The following is a 4,746-nucleotide window of genomic DNA, read 5'->3' as shown; positions in this document are numbered from 1 at the left end:
TTTCTTTCTTTCCTGATAATAATATAATTATCACTCACTTTATCTTATCTTTTCAGGCATTTATCTGTGGAGAGGAACAGAGTTTCTTGTGTTAAGTTGTTTCCAGAAGCAAGGAACAATCTTCTTCCAGTTTCATCTTTTGTCATTCGCCTGCGTAGCTCTGCCAAAGATCGCAAGGCCTTGGCTCAATTAGGTTTTCTTAATTCTATTTTGAAATACAACAAGATATAGCTTAGCCTTTGTTCTTGCTTTAACATTTCAATGGTTTCTTATTTTGATGCAGAGGTAAGAGACAAATTGCTGAGTAGTAGAGAAGGATTTGTGTGGGGAATTGAGGTTCCACTTCTAGGGAGATTCATTTTTCATGTTGAGTTCCTCAATTTGAAAACTTCATCTTCAAATGTATGTTACTCTTAGAATCCCTTCTACTATTATACTGTTCCTCCTTATTGTTTTATCAAATTTGTAATTAAATTCCAATAATTTAGGGTGGTAATTCAATTTGAAGATAAATGTTCTGTTCAAAATAGTAGGGACCAGATTAAAAGCTTTTAAATTATAAGCATTTAATTATAAATTTAAATTGATTGATAAGGGATTAACTAGAATTGAACTTGAGAGTTGTTGAGGGATTAAAATTTAAATGCCAAATCCTTTTCTTGAAAATCTGATTTTCTAAAATGATGCAGTAATTTTATAACTGAATAAATAATTCTACAGTCAACGAAATTGTAATGAGTTAAATGCTGCGTAAACTAGAGTAAGTCTAGTTGCTAGAATTTAATTTTAAAAAGGATTCTATAATTTGTGAAATTAGTTGTAAATTTTTTAAGTTGGACTACTAAATCTGTTTTTCTGCATCACTTTAAAAGAGGGCAGAAACTTTGAAGGGTTATAACTAATTTCACACTGATCGAAATCGCATGGGATAAAGTTTGGGGTGTACATAGAAATGTTTAGGACTAGGCTGGAAAGTTGGAAGGCGATTCGTTAAGTATATGATTTATGCTGGATTTTTGAAATTTGGTTGTCGAAAACCTGTTTGCTGCAGAAAAATCCAAGTGAGGCAACAACTCAAATTTATCATCAAAGAATTGCTTCCTGTAAGAATCACTCATATTTGTTATAGGAATAGGTAGTGGAGGCACTGTCTCTGGTGTTGGACAATATCTCAAATAAAAAAATCCTAATGTTAAGCTGATGTTCTCTGTTCACAGTTCACACTACAAACTGAACATTGTTCTGTTTGTTAGATAAGCTCATTAAATTCTGGAAATGTTTTCCACTGCATAGATATATGGAGTGGAGCCAGCTGAAAGCAATATCCTAAATGGTGGTAAACCTGGTAAAGATCATGCTCTTTTTTCATTAATATTCTTTTTCTTAGTGACGATTTCCTACCTATTTTTTTCGTGGTGATTGCTTACATGAAGATGTTTTCATGTGACGATGATAGCTAAGATGTTCATAGATACTATATTAAGTAGTTTAGGCAAACATATCAAACCATTTGTGTGAGTAGTCATCTTTCCTCATAAGGACTTGAGTTCAATGTCAATACTCAATACTTAATTGTGATTTCTAGCATTGTTGTAGTGATGAACTAATGTAAATGTAAAAAGTAATCAAAATTAGGGTCTAAAAAGATTATGATATTTACTGAATTAGGTTGGGAAATCTTTATCTATTGTTTCTTTTTTCAAATCTATGGAATTACAAACTTTGATATTGTTCTTCTATATAGGTCCACATCATATTACCGGCAATGGGGTTGGATTCAAACCAAACATATTGGACATGGATGTAATGGAGAAAGTTCTTGAGGTACATGGAAAACACTACTTTAATTTGCTCACCTAACTTGAAAATATTATGCTTCTCCTAATTGTCATTTCAAACATGTGTGGTAGGTTAGCAGTAAAGATGCAGTCAACATGGCCAGGGTGCTGGCCTTGAAGGAAGGATTCATGATAACTTTTTCAAATAATCATTTTTGCATACAACATGTTTAGAATCAATGACAAGTTTCAACTCTAAGACATGCATCTTTTCTTTAAATAACTGTAACTGACTTTCCAACTTTTTTTTATTGTTCCTATTTTTTATTTTTAGGTTGGTATTTCATCCGAAGCTAATACAGTTGCAGCTCTAAGATTGGCTAGTATTCCTGAGAACAAAGGCAAACTTATTGTGGTAGTGAAATTTTCCTTTAAAACTATAGTAACATTAAGAGAGCTTGATTAATGTGCCATCACAAGAAACATTAATATAGTGGTTAAAAATGCTTAGCACCACGATTTTAGGTAGCGAACTTGTATGTATTGGTTGCTGACTATGAAGTGAGAGTTGCTCATGGGAATATATGAGAAGGATTTTACTATGTTTGGTTTTGAAAAAATCCCAAAAAAAAGGTTATAAAATTTCCTAGTGGATCTTGAGCTCAGATATTTGGTCAAAATTTGCAACTGCTTCACTTAAGTTTTTTTTTTTTTTTTTCAATTTGAGCTAGATGGTTTGATTTCTTTTGTTGCCCTTCTATGTTTTTTGTTATTTCATTGTGCAATTTCTGATTTATAACTTGGTTATTATATTTTATTTGCTCTTTCTACAGTCATTTGAGAAAAATTAAAAGTGAGTTTTATTTGTAGTGAAAGAATTTTTTCTTTTATCAAAGTGTTTGGAAAATATAAGGAATTATCATTAACTTTATCATCCTCACTTGATAAGAATCCACTTGTTTTCTTGTTTGTTATTTAAGTATGAATTTGGTAACTATTTGATTAAGGAATACGCATGTTTGCCGGTATTTGGAGGTAACAAACTTTTTCTTACTAATTAATAAAAGAGTAACGCTAAGAAACCAATTTTTTTCGGCTAATATTAAATAATTTTTTAATTATTTTATTTATCTTAAATTTTAGATTATAAATCCTAAATTTTAAATTATACACAAATTCTATACTTTCTCAAATTTTGCTTTAAAGATTTTATGATTCCATGTTCCAAATTTTGTTTACCAATATGTCAAATGCCTTATATGCAGGATGGGAACCGGAACAGGACCTTGGCGTTTTCTGAGAGGCAATTACTAATAACTTGTCTAGGTAACATAGGAAATAAATTCCAAGCTGTGTTATTCAGCTCATGTTTTGTATCATCGTATGTTCATCCTTTAGGATTGAGTGTCTCCTTTTTTTTCTATTTTTAGAACATGAATCCTTCTCATTTTTCAATTCTCTTATGATGATAATATTATCTTGTAGTGCCCTGTTTACATATTTTTGTTAATGTTTTTTTTTGGAGTGTATTAGAGTGCATGTAAAAAAGCATATGCTAATTTTTTTAATTTGATAAGGATATAGCCACGCTTTTAAAACGTGGTATTAGTTTTTTTTAAATTGATAATGATACAGCCACGCTTTTAAAGCGTGGCAATAGGTTCATTTCTAGGTACGTTTAAAAAAGCGTAGCCTTATTGCTCCCTATTGGCACGCTTTTGAAGTGTACCCAAAACCAACCTTTTGGGCACACTTTAAAAGCGTGGCGACATGTACACTTTTTGGTACGCTTTTAAGCGTATCTATAGGTTAAGACCTATGGCCACGCTTTTTAAGCGTGGTAAGAGATGAAAGCGTGCCAACAAGAAAAGTGTGCCGATAGATCCACAAAAGCGTGGTGATAGAGCAACAGGCACGCGTGCATATGTGACTGATGCATTTGCATCTTTGCTATATTAACTAGTTAGTTTAAGTAATTTTAGTTTAGTTTCATTCATTTTCTTTGGAATAAACAAGCATTTTAATGATTTTCATCTCCATGCATTTATGAACCAAGAACTAGGTGAAATTTGGTATAATCCATGCAAATGATTCAAGTAGTTTACAAATGAATGAGTATGAATGAATCTCTTGAAATTGATTGCATGGAATGGCAATACTTTGAGACAATTTCTTGGGTTAATGATAGGTAATGAAGCAAGAAGGCAATGGAGCAAGAATTGGAGCAAGAAAGATTGGGGACATAGCAAGCTTGGCAAGGAGGAAGAGACTTGGGTGTTGCCAACGTGCATTATCACTTGAGTGTTTGGCAATAACGCCAAGTAACCCTGGAAGGTGAATTTGAAGCCTCAAGCAAGTTGCCAACTTGAATTTACAATGGCGTGTTTGATGACAACGCCAGCAGCAAGAAGGCTTGGATAGGAAGGGTGTGAAGCACATTGCCAACGCCAAGTTCTGAAGGCATGTTCCTTGGCAACGCAGCAAGCAACCTTGGAGGGCAACCTCTAGCCTCGAGCACGTTGTTCACCCTTGGTAACAAGGACGTGTTTGAAGGCAACGGCAGCAACAACGCCAAGAGCAAGATCTTGAGCCAACCAAGAGCTCGAGCACGTTGTCCACCTTAGGTATGAACTAGAGTGTCCATCAACAACGCGCAACAATACATGGCAGCACTGGAGAGTGAATCTGGGCATTGCCAACGTTGAGTTCCGAAGGCGTGTTCAATGACAACGCTAGGAAGCTTGACAAGGAGGATGAAGTTAGCACGTTGCTAACTTGGAGTTATAAAGGCGTGTTCATCAACAACGCCAGCAGCTAAGCAACCTTGGAATAAAGCAACCCACGTTAGCAACTTGAAAGAACAAAGGAGTGTTTGCCAAAAATGCTGGTGAGCTAGACAGTCTGACCTTACCTTCTTCAATGGAGCATAACTTGAGCTACAGAAATCCAATTGACATGCTTCTAGTTG

The 4,746-nt window shown here is 34.2% G+C and overlaps 1 long non-coding RNA gene across 1 annotated transcript; it reads left to right on the top strand.

The window, feature by feature from the left end:
- LOC107634481 lies at window positions 1,286–1,971 on the top strand. The gene is made up of 3 exons (XR_001618932.2): window positions 1,286–1,345; window positions 1,745–1,824; window positions 1,911–1,971. It is a non-coding gene; the product is annotated as an uncharacterized LOC107634481 (long non-coding RNA).

The sequence above is a fragment of the Arachis ipaensis genome, chromosome B03, assembly GCF_000816755.2.
Source record: "Arachis ipaensis cultivar K30076 chromosome B03, Araip1.1, whole genome shotgun sequence".
Lineage (NCBI taxonomy): Eukaryota > Viridiplantae > Streptophyta > Magnoliopsida > Fabales > Fabaceae > Arachis > Arachis ipaensis.
Note: the sequence above shows the minus strand (reverse complement) of the source record. Positions and strands in the feature narration are given on the sequence as shown.